General features: G+C 51.5%; 19 non-coding genes across 19 annotated transcripts; all 19 read left to right on the forward strand.

The window, feature by feature from the left end:
• The first annotated feature begins 194 nt into the window (after window positions 1-194).
• On the forward strand, window positions 195-387 carry LOC126203882 (U2 spliceosomal RNA). Its single transcript, XR_007540404.1, has one exon. It is a non-coding gene; the product is annotated as a U2 spliceosomal RNA (small nuclear RNA).
• A 735-nt stretch (window positions 388-1,122) lies between these two features.
• LOC126203889 (U2 spliceosomal RNA) lies at window positions 1,123-1,315 on the forward strand. The gene has a single exon (XR_007540405.1). It is a non-coding gene; the product is annotated as a U2 spliceosomal RNA (small nuclear RNA).
• Window positions 1,316-2,050: 735 nt separating this feature from the next.
• On the forward strand, window positions 2,051-2,243 carry LOC126203899 (U2 spliceosomal RNA). The gene has a single exon (XR_007540406.1). It is a non-coding gene; the product is annotated as a U2 spliceosomal RNA (small nuclear RNA).
• Window positions 2,244-2,981: 738 nt separating this feature from the next.
• Window positions 2,982-3,174, forward strand: LOC126203905 (U2 spliceosomal RNA). Its single transcript, XR_007540409.1, has one exon. It is a non-coding gene; the product is annotated as a U2 spliceosomal RNA (small nuclear RNA).
• Window positions 3,175-3,909: 735 nt separating this feature from the next.
• On the forward strand, window positions 3,910-4,102 carry LOC126203911 (U2 spliceosomal RNA). The gene has a single exon (XR_007540411.1). It is a non-coding gene; the product is annotated as a U2 spliceosomal RNA (small nuclear RNA).
• A 735-nt stretch (window positions 4,103-4,837) lies between these two features.
• LOC126203917 (U2 spliceosomal RNA) lies at window positions 4,838-5,030 on the forward strand. Its single transcript, XR_007540412.1, has one exon. It is a non-coding gene; the product is annotated as a U2 spliceosomal RNA (small nuclear RNA).
• Window positions 5,031-5,765: 735 nt separating this feature from the next.
• LOC126203918 (U2 spliceosomal RNA) lies at window positions 5,766-5,958 on the forward strand. Its single transcript, XR_007540414.1, has one exon. It is a non-coding gene; the product is annotated as a U2 spliceosomal RNA (small nuclear RNA).
• Window positions 5,959-6,696: 738 nt separating this feature from the next.
• LOC126203924 (U2 spliceosomal RNA) lies at window positions 6,697-6,889 on the forward strand. The gene has a single exon (XR_007540419.1). It is a non-coding gene; the product is annotated as a U2 spliceosomal RNA (small nuclear RNA).
• Window positions 6,890-7,624: 735 nt separating this feature from the next.
• LOC126203932 (U2 spliceosomal RNA) lies at window positions 7,625-7,817 on the forward strand. Its single transcript, XR_007540421.1, has one exon. It is a non-coding gene; the product is annotated as a U2 spliceosomal RNA (small nuclear RNA).
• Window positions 7,818-8,552: 735 nt separating this feature from the next.
• Window positions 8,553-8,745, forward strand: LOC126203941 (U2 spliceosomal RNA). Its single transcript, XR_007540423.1, has one exon. It is a non-coding gene; the product is annotated as a U2 spliceosomal RNA (small nuclear RNA).
• A 735-nt stretch (window positions 8,746-9,480) lies between these two features.
• On the forward strand, window positions 9,481-9,673 carry LOC126203947 (U2 spliceosomal RNA). Its single transcript, XR_007540426.1, has one exon. It is a non-coding gene; the product is annotated as a U2 spliceosomal RNA (small nuclear RNA).
• A 735-nt stretch (window positions 9,674-10,408) lies between these two features.
• Window positions 10,409-10,601, forward strand: LOC126203954 (U2 spliceosomal RNA). Its single transcript, XR_007540429.1, has one exon. It is a non-coding gene; the product is annotated as a U2 spliceosomal RNA (small nuclear RNA).
• Window positions 10,602-11,339: 738 nt separating this feature from the next.
• On the forward strand, window positions 11,340-11,532 carry LOC126203964 (U2 spliceosomal RNA). Its single transcript, XR_007540430.1, has one exon. It is a non-coding gene; the product is annotated as a U2 spliceosomal RNA (small nuclear RNA).
• A 735-nt stretch (window positions 11,533-12,267) lies between these two features.
• Window positions 12,268-12,460, forward strand: LOC126203966 (U2 spliceosomal RNA). The gene has a single exon (XR_007540431.1). It is a non-coding gene; the product is annotated as a U2 spliceosomal RNA (small nuclear RNA).
• Window positions 12,461-13,195: 735 nt separating this feature from the next.
• LOC126203968 (U2 spliceosomal RNA) lies at window positions 13,196-13,388 on the forward strand. Its single transcript, XR_007540432.1, has one exon. It is a non-coding gene; the product is annotated as a U2 spliceosomal RNA (small nuclear RNA).
• Window positions 13,389-14,123: 735 nt separating this feature from the next.
• LOC126203971 (U2 spliceosomal RNA) lies at window positions 14,124-14,316 on the forward strand. The gene has a single exon (XR_007540434.1). It is a non-coding gene; the product is annotated as a U2 spliceosomal RNA (small nuclear RNA).
• A 738-nt stretch (window positions 14,317-15,054) lies between these two features.
• Window positions 15,055-15,247, forward strand: LOC126203977 (U2 spliceosomal RNA). The gene has a single exon (XR_007540437.1). It is a non-coding gene; the product is annotated as a U2 spliceosomal RNA (small nuclear RNA).
• A 735-nt stretch (window positions 15,248-15,982) lies between these two features.
• Window positions 15,983-16,175, forward strand: LOC126203982 (U2 spliceosomal RNA). The gene has a single exon (XR_007540438.1). It is a non-coding gene; the product is annotated as a U2 spliceosomal RNA (small nuclear RNA).
• A 735-nt stretch (window positions 16,176-16,910) lies between these two features.
• Window positions 16,911-17,103, forward strand: LOC126203985 (U2 spliceosomal RNA). The gene has a single exon (XR_007540439.1). It is a non-coding gene; the product is annotated as a U2 spliceosomal RNA (small nuclear RNA).
• Window positions 17,104-17,449: the final 346 nt, after the last annotated feature.

The following is a 17,449-nucleotide window of genomic DNA, read 5'->3' on the forward strand; positions in this document are numbered from 1 at the left end:
TACTCTTCGACATGGACGCTAGTACTGGGCTGTTGACGATTGCTCTCGTGAATTGTCGTTCCTTCCGGCACTTGCTTTTGCGATGTTTTCGACGGTCGCCTGTTGCCATATCGGCCCGTACCACCGTGTGTCACTCCCACATGTGGAGCGCACACGCTGCAAGCATTTAGGCCCTTCCACTGCGGGTTTTCCTTATCGCTTCTCGGCCTTTTGGCTAAGATCAAAGTGTAGTATCTGTTCTTATCAGCTTAATATCTGATACGTCCTGCATCGCAGGACCAGAATATTAAACTCATTTTTGGCTCATGACGGAGTGCTAGGGGCTTGCTCCACCTCTGTCGCGGGTTGGCCCGGCATTGCAGTACCGCCGGGATCGGCCCACCTAAAATTAATTAAAACACAGCCTGAAATGGGTTAATATTCTGCAGTGGTCAGATATTCCGCTGATAGCAAAACTTGTCGTAGTTGTCGATGTGCCCAGTAGTTAGCTGCTTACACACCACGTACTCTTTAAATTAATTTTAGATTATCGCAAGTATTCAATTTTTTTTTTTTTTTTTTTTGCCTTTAGCCGGACCCCTCTTGCAGCCGCATTACACCAGGCTGGCAATTTATGGGGGCACACAACAGTGCCTTCAGATGCCTCGTTGGCGTCTCTTATGGTCCGGCCACAGATAATTTTAATTAAATTTTTTGGAGTTATAACCTTAGCTCCTCGCGAACGTCGTCGTCGCCGCCGCACGCACGCAGAATACGTGTGTACACACACATATGCAGTAGGCGGTGGACGATGTAAGCACTCGGCTAGGTGTAGCTCGCGCCGGCCTCGCGCCGGTGTAGCTCGCGCCGGCCTGGCGCTGCTGTGGGGCGGCCGCACGGCTTCTGCACCGCCCTGGCAGCTAGCGGCGGTCAAATGGGAGTCGCCGTTTACTCTTCGACATGGACGCTAGTACTGGGCTGTTGACGATTGCTCTCGTGAATTGTCGTTCCTTCCGGCACTTGCTTTTGCGATGTTTTCGACGGTCGCCTGTTGCCATATCGGCCCGTACCACCGTGTGTCACTCCCACATGTGGAGCGCACACGCTGCAAGCATTTAGGCCCTTCCACTGCGGGTTTTCCTTATCGCTTCTCGGCCTTTTGGCTAAGATCAAAGTGTAGTATCTGTTCTTATCAGCTTAATATCTGATACGTCCTGCATCGCAGGACCAGAATATTAAACTCATTTTTGGCTCATGACGGAGTGCTAGGGGCTTGCTCCACCTCTGTCGCGGGTTGGCCCGGCATTGCAGTACCGCCGGGATCGGCCCACCTAAAATTAATTAAAACACAGCCTGAAATGGGTTAATATTCTGCAGTGGTCAGATATTCCGCTGATAGCAAAACTTGTCGTAGTTGTCGATGTGCCCAGTAGTTAGCTGCTTACACACCACGTACTCTTTAAATTAATTTTAGATTATCGCAAGTATTCAATTTTTTTTTTTTTTTTTTTTGCCTTTAGCCGGACCCCTCTTGCAGCCGCATTACACCAGGCTGGCAATTTATGGGGGCACACAACAGTGCCTTCAGATGCCTCGTTGGCGTCTCTTATGGTCCGGCCACAGATAATTTTAATTAAATTTTTTGGAGTTATAACCTTAGCTCCTCGCGAACGTCGTCGTCGCCGCCGCACGCACGCAGAATACGTGTGTACACACACATATGCAGTAGGCGGTGGACGATGTAAGCACTCGGCTAGGTGTAGCTCGCGCCGGCCTCGCGCCGGTGTAGCTCGCGCCGGCCTGGCGCTGCTGTGGGGCGGCCGCACGGCTTCTGCACCGCCCTGGCAGCTAGCGGCGGTCAAATGGGAGTCGCCGTTTACTCTTCGACATGGACGCTAGTACTGGGCTGTTGACGATTGCTCTCGTGAATTGTCGTTCCTTCCGGCACTTGCTTTTGCGATGTTTTCGACGGTCGCCTGTTGCCATATCGGCCCGTACCACCGTGTGTCACTCCCACATGTGGAGCGCACACGCTGCAAGCATTTAGGCCCTTCCACTGCGGGTTTTCCTTATCGCTTCTCGGCCTTTTGGCTAAGATCAAAGTGTAGTATCTGTTCTTATCAGCTTAATATCTGATACGTCCTGCATCGCAGGACCAGAATATTAAACTCATTTTTGGCTCATGACGGAGTGCTAGGGGCTTGCTCCACCTCTGTCGCGGGTTGGCCCGGCATTGCAGTACCGCCGGGATCGGCCCACCTAAAATTAATTAAAACACAGCCTGAAATGGGTTAATATTCTGCAGTGGTCAGATATTCCGCTGATAGCAAAACTTGTCGTAGTTGTCGATGTGCCCAGTAGTTAGCTGCTTACACACCACGTACTCTTTAAATTAATTTTAGATTATCGCAAGTATTCAATTTTTTTTTTTTTTTTTTTTGCCTTTAGCCGGACCCCTCTTGCAGCCGCATTACACCAGGCTGGCAATTTATGGGGGCACACAACAGTGCCTTCAGATGCCTCGTTGGCGTCTCTTATGGTCCGGCCACAGATAATTTTAATTAAATTTTTTGGAGTTATAACCTTAGCTCCTCGCGAACGTCGTCGTCGCCGCCGCCGCACGCACGCAGAATACGTGTGTACACACACATATGCAGTAGGCGGTGGACGATGTAAGCACTCGGCTAGGTGTAGCTCGCGCCGGCCTCGCGCCGGTGTAGCTCGCGCCGGCCTGGCGCTGCTGTGGGGCGGCCGCACGGCTTCTGCACCGCCCTGGCAGCTAGCGGCGGTCAAATGGGAGTCGCCGTTTACTCTTCGACATGGACGCTAGTACTGGGCTGTTGACGATTGCTCTCGTGAATTGTCGTTCCTTCCGGCACTTGCTTTTGCGATGTTTTCGACGGTCGCCTGTTGCCATATCGGCCCGTACCACCGTGTGTCACTCCCACATGTGGAGCGCACACGCTGCAAGCATTTAGGCCCTTCCACTGCGGGTTTTCCTTATCGCTTCTCGGCCTTTTGGCTAAGATCAAAGTGTAGTATCTGTTCTTATCAGCTTAATATCTGATACGTCCTGCATCGCAGGACCAGAATATTAAACTCATTTTTGGCTCATGACGGAGTGCTAGGGGCTTGCTCCACCTCTGTCGCGGGTTGGCCCGGCATTGCAGTACCGCCGGGATCGGCCCACCTAAAATTAATTAAAACACAGCCTGAAATGGGTTAATATTCTGCAGTGGTCAGATATTCCGCTGATAGCAAAACTTGTCGTAGTTGTCGATGTGCCCAGTAGTTAGCTGCTCACACACCACGTACTCTTTAAATTAATTTTAGATTATCGCAAGTATTCAATTTTTTTTTTTTTTTTTTTTGCCTTTAGCCGGACCCCTCTTGCAGCCGCATTACACCAGGCTGGCAATTTATGGGGGCACACAACAGTGCCTTCAGATGCCTCGTTGGCGTCTCTTATGGTCCGGCCACAGATAATTTTAATTAAATTTTTTGGAGTTATAACCTTAGCTCCTCGCGAACGTCGTCGTCGCCGCCGCACGCACGCAGAATACGTGTGTACACACACATATGCAGTAGGCGGTGGACGATGTAAGCACTCGGCTAGGTGTAGCTCGCGCCGGCCTCGCGCCGGTGTAGCTCGCGCCGGCCTGGCGCTGCTGTGGGGCGGCCGCACGGCTTCTGCACCGCCCTGGCAGCTAGCGGCGGTCAAATGGGAGTCGCCGTTTACTCTTCGACATGGACGCTAGTACTGGGCTGTTGACGATTGCTCTCGTGAATTGTCGTTCCTTCCGGCACTTGCTTTTGCGATGTTTTCGACGGTCGCCTGTTGCCATATCGGCCCGTACCACCGTGTGTCACTCCCACATGTGGAGCGCACACGCTGCAAGCATTTAGGCCCTTCCACTGCGGGTTTTCCTTATCGCTTCTCGGCCTTTTGGCTAAGATCAAAGTGTAGTATCTGTTCTTATCAGCTTAATATCTGATACGTCCTGCATCGCAGGACCAGAATATTAAACTCATTTTTGGCTCATGACGGAGTGCTAGGGGCTTGCTCCACCTCTGTCGCGGGTTGGCCCGGCATTGCAGTACCGCCGGGATCGGCCCACCTAAAATTAATTAAAACACAGCCTGAAATGGGTTAATATTCTGCAGTGGTCAGATATTCCGCTGATAGCAAAACTTGTCGTAGTTGTCGATGTGCCCAGTAGTTAGCTGCTCACACACCACGTACTCTTTAAATTAATTTTAGATTATCGCAAGTATTCAATTTTTTTTTTTTTTTTTTTTGCCTTTAGCCGGACCCCTCTTGCAGCCGCATTACACCAGGCTGGCAATTTATGGGGGCACACAACAGTGCCTTCAGATGCCTCGTTGGCGTCTCTTATGGTCCGGCCACAGATAATTTTAATTAAATTTTTTGGAGTTATAACCTTAGCTCCTCGCGAACGTCGTCGTCGCCGCCGCACGCACGCAGAATACGTGTGTACACACACATATGCAGTAGGCGGTGGACGATGTAAGCACTCGGCTAGGTGTAGCTCGCGCCGGCCTCGCGCCGGTGTAGCTCGCGCCGGCCTGGCGCTGCTGTGGGGCGGCCGCACGGCTTCTGCACCGCCCTGGCAGCTAGCGGCGGTCAAATGGGAGTCGCCGTTTACTCTTCGACATGGACGCTAGTACTGGGCTGTTGACGATTGCTCTCGTGAATTGTCGTTCCTTCCGGCACTTGCTTTTGCGATGTTTTCGACGGTCGCCTGTTGCCATATCGGCCCGTACCACCGTGTGTCACTCCCACATGTGGAGCGCACACGCTGCAAGCATTTAGGCCCTTCCACTGCGGGTTTTCCTTATCGCTTCTCGGCCTTTTGGCTAAGATCAAAGTGTAGTATCTGTTCTTATCAGCTTAATATCTGATACGTCCTGCATCGCAGGACCAGAATATTAAACTCATTTTTGGCTCATGACGGAGTGCTAGGGGCTTGCTCCACCTCTGTCGCGGGTTGGCCCGGCATTGCAGTACCGCCGGGATCGGCCCACCTAAAATTAATTAAAACACAGCCTGAAATGGGTTAATATTCTGCAGTGGTCAGATATTCCGCTGATAGCAAAACTTGTCGTAGTTGTCGATGTGCCCAGTAGTTAGCTGCTTACACACCACGTACTCTTTAAATTAATTTTAGATTATCGCAAGTATTCAATTTTTTTTTTTTTTTTTTTTGCCTTTAGCCGGACCCCTCTTGCAGCCGCATTACACCAGGCTGGCAATTTATGGGGGCACACAACAGTGCCTTCAGATGCCTCGTTGGCGTCTCTTATGGTCCGGCCACAGATAATTTTAATTAAATTTTTTGGAGTTATAACCTTAGCTCCTCGCGAACGTCGTCGTCGCCGCCGCACGCACGCAGAATACGTGTGTACACACACATATGCAGTAGGCGGTGGACGATGTAAGCACTCGGCTAGGTGTAGCTCGCGCCGGCCTCGCGCCGGTGTAGCTCGCGCCGGCCTGGCGCTGCTGTGGGGCGGCCGCACGGCTTCTGCACCGCCCTGGCAGCTAGCGGCGGTCAAATGGGAGTCGCCGTTTACTCTTCGACATGGACGCTAGTACTGGGCTGTTGACGATTGCTCTCGTGAATTGTCGTTCCTTCCGGCACTTGCTTTTGCGATGTTTTCGACGGTCGCCTGTTGCCATATCGGCCCGTACCACCGTGTGTCACTCCCACATGTGGAGCGCACACGCTGCAAGCATTTAGGCCCTTCCACTGCGGGTTTTCCTTATCGCTTCTCGGCCTTTTGGCTAAGATCAAAGTGTAGTATCTGTTCTTATCAGCTTAATATCTGATACGTCCTGCATCGCAGGACCAGAATATTAAACTCATTTTTGGCTCATGACGGAGTGCTAGGGGCTTGCTCCACCTCTGTCGCGGGTTGGCCCGGCATTGCAGTACCGCCGGGATCGGCCCACCTAAAATTAATTAAAACACAGCCTGAAATGGGTTAATATTCTGCAGTGGTCAGATATTCCGCTGATAGCAAAACTTGTCGTAGTTGTCGATGTGCCCAGTAGTTAGCTGCTTACACACCACGTACTCTTTAAATTAATTTTAGATTATCGCAAGTATTCAATTTTTTTTTTTTTTTTTTTTGCCTTTAGCCGGACCCCTCTTGCAGCCGCATTACACCAGGCTGGCAATTTATGGGGGCACACAACAGTGCCTTCAGATGCCTCGTTGGCGTCTCTTATGGTCCGGCCACAGATAATTTTAATTAAATTTTTTGGAGTTATAACCTTAGCTCCTCGCGAACGTCGTCGTCGCCGCCGCCGCACGCACGCAGAATACGTGTGTACACACACATATGCAGTAGGCGGTGGACGATGTAAGCACTCGGCTAGGTGTAGCTCGCGCCGGCCTCGCGCCGGTGTAGCTCGCGCCGGCCTGGCGCTGCTGTGGGGCGGCCGCACGGCTTCTGCACCGCCCTGGCAGCTAGCGGCGGTCAAATGGGAGTCGCCGTTTACTCTTCGACATGGACGCTAGTACTGGGCTGTTGACGATTGCTCTCGTGAATTGTCGTTCCTTCCGGCACTTGCTTTTGCGATGTTTTCGACGGTCGCCTGTTGCCATATCGGCCCGTACCACCGTGTGTCACTCCCACATGTGGAGCGCACACGCTGCAAGCATTTAGGCCCTTCCACTGCGGGTTTTCCTTATCGCTTCTCGGCCTTTTGGCTAAGATCAAAGTGTAGTATCTGTTCTTATCAGCTTAATATCTGATACGTCCTGCATCGCAGGACCAGAATATTAAACTCATTTTTGGCTCATGACGGAGTGCTAGGGGCTTGCTCCACCTCTGTCGCGGGTTGGCCCGGCATTGCAGTACCGCCGGGATCGGCCCACCTAAAATTAATTAAAACACAGCCTGAAATGGGTTAATATTCTGCAGTGGTCAGATATTCCGCTGATAGCAAAACTTGTCGTAGTTGTCGATGTGCCCAGTAGTTAGCTGCTCACACACCACGTACTCTTTAAATTAATTTTAGATTATCGCAAGTATTCAATTTTTTTTTTTTTTTTTTTTGCCTTTAGCCGGACCCCTCTTGCAGCCGCATTACACCAGGCTGGCAATTTATGGGGGCACACAACAGTGCCTTCAGATGCCTCGTTGGCGTCTCTTATGGTCCGGCCACAGATAATTTTAATTAAATTTTTTGGAGTTATAACCTTAGCTCCTCGCGAACGTCGTCGTCGCCGCCGCACGCACGCAGAATACGTGTGTACACACACATATGCAGTAGGCGGTGGACGATGTAAGCACTCGGCTAGGTGTAGCTCGCGCCGGCCTCGCGCCGGTGTAGCTCGCGCCGGCCTGGCGCTGCTGTGGGGCGGCCGCACGGCTTCTGCACCGCCCTGGCAGCTAGCGGCGGTCAAATGGGAGTCGCCGTTTACTCTTCGACATGGACGCTAGTACTGGGCTGTTGACGATTGCTCTCGTGAATTGTCGTTCCTTCCGGCACTTGCTTTTGCGATGTTTTCGACGGTCGCCTGTTGCCATATCGGCCCGTACCACCGTGTGTCACTCCCACATGTGGAGCGCACACGCTGCAAGCATTTAGGCCCTTCCACTGCGGGTTTTCCTTATCGCTTCTCGGCCTTTTGGCTAAGATCAAAGTGTAGTATCTGTTCTTATCAGCTTAATATCTGATACGTCCTGCATCGCAGGACCAGAATATTAAACTCATTTTTGGCTCATGACGGAGTGCTAGGGGCTTGCTCCACCTCTGTCGCGGGTTGGCCCGGCATTGCAGTACCGCCGGGATCGGCCCACCTAAAATTAATTAAAACACAGCCTGAAATGGGTTAATATTCTGCAGTGGTCAGATATTCCGCTGATAGCAAAACTTGTCGTAGTTGTCGATGTGCCCAGTAGTTAGCTGCTTACACACCACGTACTCTTTAAATTAATTTTAGATTATCGCAAGTATTCAATTTTTTTTTTTTTTTTTTTTGCCTTTAGCCGGACCCCTCTTGCAGCCGCATTACACCAGGCTGGCAATTTATGGGGGCACACAACAGTGCCTTCAGATGCCTCGTTGGCGTCTCTTATGGTCCGGCCACAGATAATTTTAATTAAATTTTTTGGAGTTATAACCTTAGCTCCTCGCGAACGTCGTCGTCGCCGCCGCACGCACGCAGAATACGTGTGTACACACACATATGCAGTAGGCGGTGGACGATGTAAGCACTCGGCTAGGTGTAGCTCGCGCCGGCCTCGCGCCGGTGTAGCTCGCGCCGGCCTGGCGCTGCTGTGGGGCGGCCGCACGGCTTCTGCACCGCCCTGGCAGCTAGCGGCGGTCAAATGGGAGTCGCCGTTTACTCTTCGACATGGACGCTAGTACTGGGCTGTTGACGATTGCTCTCGTGAATTGTCGTTCCTTCCGGCACTTGCTTTTGCGATGTTTTCGACGGTCGCCTGTTGCCATATCGGCCCGTACCACCGTGTGTCACTCCCACATGTGGAGCGCACACGCTGCAAGCATTTAGGCCCTTCCACTGCGGGTTTTCCTTATCGCTTCTCGGCCTTTTGGCTAAGATCAAAGTGTAGTATCTGTTCTTATCAGCTTAATATCTGATACGTCCTGCATCGCAGGACCAGAATATTAAACTCATTTTTGGCTCATGACGGAGTGCTAGGGGCTTGCTCCACCTCTGTCGCGGGTTGGCCCGGCATTGCAGTACCGCCGGGATCGGCCCACCTAAAATTAATTAAAACACAGCCTGAAATGGGTTAATATTCTGCAGTGGTCAGATATTCCGCTGATAGCAAAACTTGTCGTAGTTGTCGATGTGCCCAGTAGTTAGCTGCTTACACACCACGTACTCTTTAAATTAATTTTAGATTATCGCAAGTATTCAATTTTTTTTTTTTTTTTTTTTGCCTTTAGCCGGACCCCTCTTGCAGCCGCATTACACCAGGCTGGCAATTTATGGGGGCACACAACAGTGCCTTCAGATGCCTCGTTGGCGTCTCTTATGGTCCGGCCACAGATAATTTTAATTAAATTTTTTGGAGTTATAACCTTAGCTCCTCGCGAACGTCGTCGTCGCCGCCGCACGCACGCAGAATACGTGTGTACACACACATATGCAGTAGGCGGTGGACGATGTAAGCACTCGGCTAGGTGTAGCTCGCGCCGGCCTCGCGCCGGTGTAGCTCGCGCCGGCCTGGCGCTGCTGTGGGGCGGCCGCACGGCTTCTGCACCGCCCTGGCAGCTAGCGGCGGTCAAATGGGAGTCGCCGTTTACTCTTCGACATGGACGCTAGTACTGGGCTGTTGACGATTGCTCTCGTGAATTGTCGTTCCTTCCGGCACTTGCTTTTGCGATGTTTTCGACGGTCGCCTGTTGCCATATCGGCCCGTACCACCGTGTGTCACTCCCACATGTGGAGCGCACACGCTGCAAGCATTTAGGCCCTTCCACTGCGGGTTTTCCTTATCGCTTCTCGGCCTTTTGGCTAAGATCAAAGTGTAGTATCTGTTCTTATCAGCTTAATATCTGATACGTCCTGCATCGCAGGACCAGAATATTAAACTCATTTTTGGCTCATGACGGAGTGCTAGGGGCTTGCTCCACCTCTGTCGCGGGTTGGCCCGGCATTGCAGTACCGCCGGGATCGGCCCACCTAAAATTAATTAAAACACAGCCTGAAATGGGTTAATATTCTGCAGTGGTCAGATATTCCGCTGATAGCAAAACTTGTCGTAGTTGTCGATGTGCCCAGTAGTTAGCTGCTTACACACCACGTACTCTTTAAATTAATTTTAGATTATCGCAAGTATTCAATTTTTTTTTTTTTTTTTTTTGCCTTTAGCCGGACCCCTCTTGCAGCCGCATTACACCAGGCTGGCAATTTATGGGGGCACACAACAGTGCCTTCAGATGCCTCGTTGGCGTCTCTTATGGTCCGGCCACAGATAATTTTAATTAAATTTTTTGGAGTTATAACCTTAGCTCCTCGCGAACGTCGTCGTCGCCGCCGCACGCACGCAGAATACGTGTGTACACACACATATGCAGTAGGCGGTGGACGATGTAAGCACTCGGCTAGGTGTAGCTCGCGCCGGCCTCGCGCCGGTGTAGCTCGCGCCGGCCTGGCGCTGCTGTGGGGCGGCCGCACGGCTTCTGCACCGCCCTGGCAGCTAGCGGCGGTCAAATGGGAGTCGCCGTTTACTCTTCGACATGGACGCTAGTACTGGGCTGTTGACGATTGCTCTCGTGAATTGTCGTTCCTTCCGGCACTTGCTTTTGCGATGTTTTCGACGGTCGCCTGTTGCCATATCGGCCCGTACCACCGTGTGTCACTCCCACATGTGGAGCGCACACGCTGCAAGCATTTAGGCCCTTCCACTGCGGGTTTTCCTTATCGCTTCTCGGCCTTTTGGCTAAGATCAAAGTGTAGTATCTGTTCTTATCAGCTTAATATCTGATACGTCCTGCATCGCAGGACCAGAATATTAAACTCATTTTTGGCTCATGACGGAGTGCTAGGGGCTTGCTCCACCTCTGTCGCGGGTTGGCCCGGCATTGCAGTACCGCCGGGATCGGCCCACCTAAAATTAATTAAAACACAGCCTGAAATGGGTTAATATTCTGCAGTGGTCAGATATTCCGCTGATAGCAAAACTTGTCGTAGTTGTCGATGTGCCCAGTAGTTAGCTGCTTACACACCACGTACTCTTTAAATTAATTTTAGATTATCGCAAGTATTCAATTTTTTTTTTTTTTTTTTTTGCCTTTAGCCGGACCCCTCTTGCAGCCGCATTACACCAGGCTGGCAATTTATGGGGGCACACAACAGTGCCTTCAGATGCCTCGTTGGCGTCTCTTATGGTCCGGCCACAGATAATTTTAATTAAATTTTTTGGAGTTATAACCTTAGCTCCTCGCGAACGTCGTCGTCGCCGCCGCCGCACGCACGCAGAATACGTGTGTACACACACATATGCAGTAGGCGGTGGACGATGTAAGCACTCGGCTAGGTGTAGCTCGCGCCGGCCTCGCGCCGGTGTAGCTCGCGCCGGCCTGGCGCTGCTGTGGGGCGGCCGCACGGCTTCTGCACCGCCCTGGCAGCTAGCGGCGGTCAAATGGGAGTCGCCGTTTACTCTTCGACATGGACGCTAGTACTGGGCTGTTGACGATTGCTCTCGTGAATTGTCGTTCCTTCCGGCACTTGCTTTTGCGATGTTTTCGACGGTCGCCTGTTGCCATATCGGCCCGTACCACCGTGTGTCACTCCCACATGTGGAGCGCACACGCTGCAAGCATTTAGGCCCTTCCACTGCGGGTTTTCCTTATCGCTTCTCGGCCTTTTGGCTAAGATCAAAGTGTAGTATCTGTTCTTATCAGCTTAATATCTGATACGTCCTGCATCGCAGGACCAGAATATTAAACTCATTTTTGGCTCATGACGGAGTGCTAGGGGCTTGCTCCACCTCTGTCGCGGGTTGGCCCGGCATTGCAGTACCGCCGGGATCGGCCCACCTAAAATTAATTAAAACACAGCCTGAAATGGGTTAATATTCTGCAGTGGTCAGATATTCCGCTGATAGCAAAACTTGTCGTAGTTGTCGATGTGCCCAGTAGTTAGCTGCTTACACACCACGTACTCTTTAAATTAATTTTAGATTATCGCAAGTATTCAATTTTTTTTTTTTTTTTTTTTGCCTTTAGCCGGACCCCTCTTGCAGCCGCATTACACCAGGCTGGCAATTTATGGGGGCACACAACAGTGCCTTCAGATGCCTCGTTGGCGTCTCTTATGGTCCGGCCACAGATAATTTTAATTAAATTTTTTGGAGTTATAACCTTAGCTCCTCGCGAACGTCGTCGTCGCCGCCGCACGCACGCAGAATACGTGTGTACACACACATATGCAGTAGGCGGTGGACGATGTAAGCACTCGGCTAGGTGTAGCTCGCGCCGGCCTCGCGCCGGTGTAGCTCGCGCCGGCCTGGCGCTGCTGTGGGGCGGCCGCACGGCTTCTGCACCGCCCTGGCAGCTAGCGGCGGTCAAATGGGAGTCGCCGTTTACTCTTCGACATGGACGCTAGTACTGGGCTGTTGACGATTGCTCTCGTGAATTGTCGTTCCTTCCGGCACTTGCTTTTGCGATGTTTTCGACGGTCGCCTGTTGCCATATCGGCCCGTACCACCGTGTGTCACTCCCACATGTGGAGCGCACACGCTGCAAGCATTTAGGCCCTTCCACTGCGGGTTTTCCTTATCGCTTCTCGGCCTTTTGGCTAAGATCAAAGTGTAGTATCTGTTCTTATCAGCTTAATATCTGATACGTCCTGCATCGCAGGACCAGAATATTAAACTCATTTTTGGCTCATGACGGAGTGCTAGGGGCTTGCTCCACCTCTGTCGCGGGTTGGCCCGGCATTGCAGTACCGCCGGGATCGGCCCACCTAAAATTAATTAAAACACAGCCTGAAATGGGTTAATATTCTGCAGTGGTCAGATATTCCGCTGATAGCAAAACTTGTCGTAGTTGTCGATGTGCCCAGTAGTTAGCTGCTTACACACCACGTACTCTTTAAATTAATTTTAGATTATCGCAAGTATTCAATTTTTTTTTTTTTTTTTTTTGCCTTTAGCCGGACCCCTCTTGCAGCCGCATTACACCAGGCTGGCAATTTATGGGGGCACACAACAGTGCCTTCAGATGCCTCGTTGGCGTCTCTTATGGTCCGGCCACAGATAATTTTAATTAAATTTTTTGGAGTTATAACCTTAGCTCCTCGCGAACGTCGTCGTCGCCGCCGCACGCACGCAGAATACGTGTGTACACACACATATGCAGTAGGCGGTGGACGATGTAAGCACTCGGCTAGGTGTAGCTCGCGCCGGCCTCGCGCCGGTGTAGCTCGCGCCGGCCTGGCGCTGCTGTGGGGCGGCCGCACGGCTTCTGCACCGCCCTGGCAGCTAGCGGCGGTCAAATGGGAGTCGCCGTTTACTCTTCGACATGGACGCTAGTACTGGGCTGTTGACGATTGCTCTCGTGAATTGTCGTTCCTTCCGGCACTTGCTTTTGCGATGTTTTCGACGGTCGCCTGTTGCCATATCGGCCCGTACCACCGTGTGTCACTCCCACATGTGGAGCGCACACGCTGCAAGCATTTAGGCCCTTCCACTGCGGGTTTTCCTTATCGCTTCTCGGCCTTTTGGCTAAGATCAAAGTGTAGTATCTGTTCTTATCAGCTTAATATCTGATACGTCCTGCATCGCAGGACCAGAATATTAAACTCATTTTTGGCTCATGACGGAGTGCTAGGGGCTTGCTCCACCTCTGTCGCGGGTTGGCCCGGCATTGCAGTACCGCCGGGATCGGCCCACCTAAAATTAATTAAAACACAGCCTGAAATGGGTTAATATTCTGCAGTGGTCAGATATTCCGCTGATAGCAAAACTTGTCGTAGTTGTCGATGTGCCCAGTAGTTAGCTGCTTACACACCACGTACTCTTTAAATTAATTTTAGATTATCGCAAGTATTCAATTTTTTTTTTTTTTTTTTTTGCCTTTAGCCGGACCCCTCTTGCAGCCGCATTACACCAGGCTGGCAATTTATGGGGGCACACAACAGTGCCTTCAGATGCCTCGTTGGCGTCTCTTATGGTCCGGCCACAGATAATTTTAATTAAATTTTTTGGAGTTATAACCTTAGCTCCTCGCGAACGTCGTCGTCGCCGCCGCACGCACGCAGAATACGTGTGTACACACACATATGCAGTAGGCGGTGGACGATGTAAGCACTCGGCTAGGTGTAGCTCGCGCCGGCCTCGCGCCGGTGTAGCTCGCGCCGGCCTGGCGCTGCTGTGGGGCGGCCGCACGGCTTCTGCACCGCCCTGGCAGCTAGCGGCGGTCAAATGGGAGTCGCCGTTTACTCTTCGACATGGACGCTAGTACTGGGCTGTTGACGATTGCTCTCGTGAATTGTCGTTCCTTCCGGCACTTGCTTTTGCGATGTTTTCGACGGTCGCCTGTTGCCATATCGGCCCGTACCACCGTGTGTCACTCCCACATGTGGAGCGCACACGCTGCAAGCATTTAGGCCCTTCCACTGCGGGTTTTCCTTATCGCTTCTCGGCCTTTTGGCTAAGATCAAAGTGTAGTATCTGTTCTTATCAGCTTAATATCTGATACGTCCTGCATCGCAGGACCAGAATATTAAACTCATTTTTGGCTCATGACGGAGTGCTAGGGGCTTGCTCCACCTCTGTCGCGGGTTGGCCCGGCATTGCAGTACCGCCGGGATCGGCCCACCTAAAATTAATTAAAACACAGCCTGAAATGGGTTAATATTCTGCAGTGGTCAGATATTCCGCTGATAGCAAAACTTGTCGTAGTTGTCGATGTGCCCAGTAGTTAGCTGCTTACACACCACGTACTCTTTAAATTAATTTTAGATTATCGCAAGTATTCAATTTTTTTTTTTTTTTTTTTTGCCTTTAGCCGGACCCCTCTTGCAGCCGCATTACACCAGGCTGGCAATTTATGGGGGCACACAACAGTGCCTTCAGATGCCTCGTTGGCGTCTCTTATGGTCCGGCCACAGATAATTTTAATTAAATTTTTTGGAGTTATAACCTTAGCTCCTCGCGAACGTCGTCGTCGCCGCCGCCGCACGCACGCAGAATACGTGTGTACACACACATATGCAGTAGGCGGTGGACGATGTAAGCACTCGGCTAGGTGTAGCTCGCGCCGGCCTCGCGCCGGTGTAGCTCGCGCCGGCCTGGCGCTGCTGTGGGGCGGCCGCACGGCTTCTGCACCGCCCTGGCAGCTAGCGGCGGTCAAATGGGAGTCGCCGTTTACTCTTCGACATGGACGCTAGTACTGGGCTGTTGACGATTGCTCTCGTGAATTGTCGTTCCTTCCGGCACTTGCTTTTGCGATGTTTTCGACGGTCGCCTGTTGCCATATCGGCCCGTACCACCGTGTGTCACTCCCACATGTGGAGCGCACACGCTGCAAGCATTTAGGCCCTTCCACTGCGGGTTTTCCTTATCGCTTCTCGGCCTTTTGGCTAAGATCAAAGTGTAGTATCTGTTCTTATCAGCTTAATATCTGATACGTCCTGCATCGCAGGACCAGAATATTAAACTCATTTTTGGCTCATGACGGAGTGCTAGGGGCTTGCTCCACCTCTGTCGCGGGTTGGCCCGGCATTGCAGTACCGCCGGGATCGGCCCACCTAAAATTAATTAAAACACAGCCTGAAATGGGTTAATATTCTGCAGTGGTCAGATATTCCGCTGATAGCAAAACTTGTCGTAGTTGTCGATGTGCCCAGTAGTTAGCTGCTTACACACCACGTACTCTTTAAATTAATTTTAGATTATCGCAAGTATTCAATTTTTTTTTTTTTTTTTTTTGCCTTTAGCCGGACCCCTCTTGCAGCCGCATTACACCAGGCTGGCAATTTATGGGGGCACACAACAGTGCCTTCAGATGCCTCGTTGGCGTCTCTTATGGTCCGGCCACAGATAATTTTAATTAAATTTTTTGGAGTTATAACCTTAGCTCCTCGCGAACGTCGTCGTCGCCGCCGCACGCACGCAGAATACGTGTGTACACACACATATGCAGTAGGCGGTGGACGATGTAAGCACTCGGCTAGGTGTAGCTCGCGCCGGCCTCGCGCCGGTGTAGCTCGCGCCGGCCTGGCGCTGCTGTGGGGCGGCCGCACGGCTTCTGCACCGCCCTGGCAGCTAGCGGCGGTCAAATGGGAGTCGCCGTTTACTCTTCGACATGGACGCTAGTACTGGGCTGTTGACGATTGCTCTCGTGAATTGTCGTTCCTTCCGGCACTTGCTTTTGCGATGTTTTCGACGGTCGCCTGTTGCCATATCGGCCCGTACCACCGTGTGTCACTCCCACATGTGGAGCGCACACGCTGCAAGCATTTAGGCCCTTCCACTGCGGGTTTTCCTTATCGCTTCTCGGCCTTTTGGCTAAGATCAAAGTGTAGTATCTGTTCTTATCAGCTTAATATCTGATACGTCCTGCATCGCAGGACCAGAATATTAAACTCATTTTTGGCTCATGACGGAGTGCTAGGGGCTTGCTCCACCTCTGTCGCGGGTTGGCCCGGCATTGCAGTACCGCCGGGATCGGCCCACCTAAAATTAATTAAAACACAGCCTGAAATGGGTTAATATTCTGCAGTGGTCAGATATTCCGCTGATAGCAAAACTTGTCGTAGTTGTCGATGTGCCCAGTAGTTAGCTGCTTACACACCACGTACTCTTTAAATTAATTTTAGATTATCGCAAGTATTCAATTTTTTTTTTTTTTTTTTTTGCCTTTAGCCGGACCCCTCTTGCAGCCGCATTACACCAGGCTGGCAATTTATGGGGGCACACAACAGTGCCTTCAGATGCCTCGTTGGCGTCTCTTATGGTCCGGCCACAGATAATTTTAATTAAATTTTTTGGAGTTATAACCTTAGCTCCTCGCGAACGTCGTCGTCGCCGCCGCACGCACGCAGAATACGTGTGTACACACACATATGCAGTAGGCGGTGGACGATGTAAGCACTCGGCTAGGTGTAGCTCGCGCCGGCCTCGCGCCGGTGTAGCTCGCGCCGGCCTGGCGCTGCTGTGGGGCGGCCGCACGGCTTCTGCACCGCCCTGGCAGCTAGCGGCGGTCAAATGGGAGTCGCCGTTTACTCTTCGACATGGACGCTAGTACTGGGCTGTTGACGATTGCTCTCGTGAATTGTCGTTCCTTCCGGCACTTGCTTTTGCGATGTTTTCGACGGTCGCCTGTTGCCATATCGGCCCGTACCACCGTGTGTCACTCCCACATGTGGAGCGCACACGCTGCAAGCATTTAGGCCCTTCCACTGCGGGTTTTCCTTATCGCTTCTCGGCCTTTTGGCTAAGATCAAAGTGTAGTATCTGTTCTTATCAGCTTAATATCTGATACGTCCTGCATCGCAGGACCAGAATATTAAACTCATTTTTGGCTCATGACGGAGTGCTAGGGGCTTGCTCCACCTCTGTCGCGGGTTGGCCCGGCATTGCAGTACCGCCGGGATCGGCCCACCTAAAATTAATTAAAACACAGCCTGAAATGGGTTAATATTCTGCAGTGGTCAGATATTCCGCTGATAGCAAAACTTGTCGTAGTTGTCGATGTGCCCAGTAGTTAGCTGCTTACACACCACGTACTCTTTAAATTAATTTTAGATTATCGCAAGTATTCAATTTTTTTTTTTTTTTTTTTTGCCTTTAGCCGGACCCCTCTTGCAGCCGCATTACACCAGGCTGGCAATTTATGGGGGCACACAACAGTGCCTTCAGATGCCTCGTTGGCGTCTCTTATGGTCCGGCCACAGATAATTTTAATTAAATTTTTTGGAGTTATAACCTTAGCTCCTCGCGAACGTCGTCGTCG

Source organism: Schistocerca nitens, chromosome 1 (assembly GCF_023898315.1).
Source record: "Schistocerca nitens isolate TAMUIC-IGC-003100 chromosome 1, iqSchNite1.1, whole genome shotgun sequence".
Lineage (NCBI taxonomy): Eukaryota > Metazoa > Arthropoda > Insecta > Orthoptera > Acrididae > Schistocerca > Schistocerca nitens.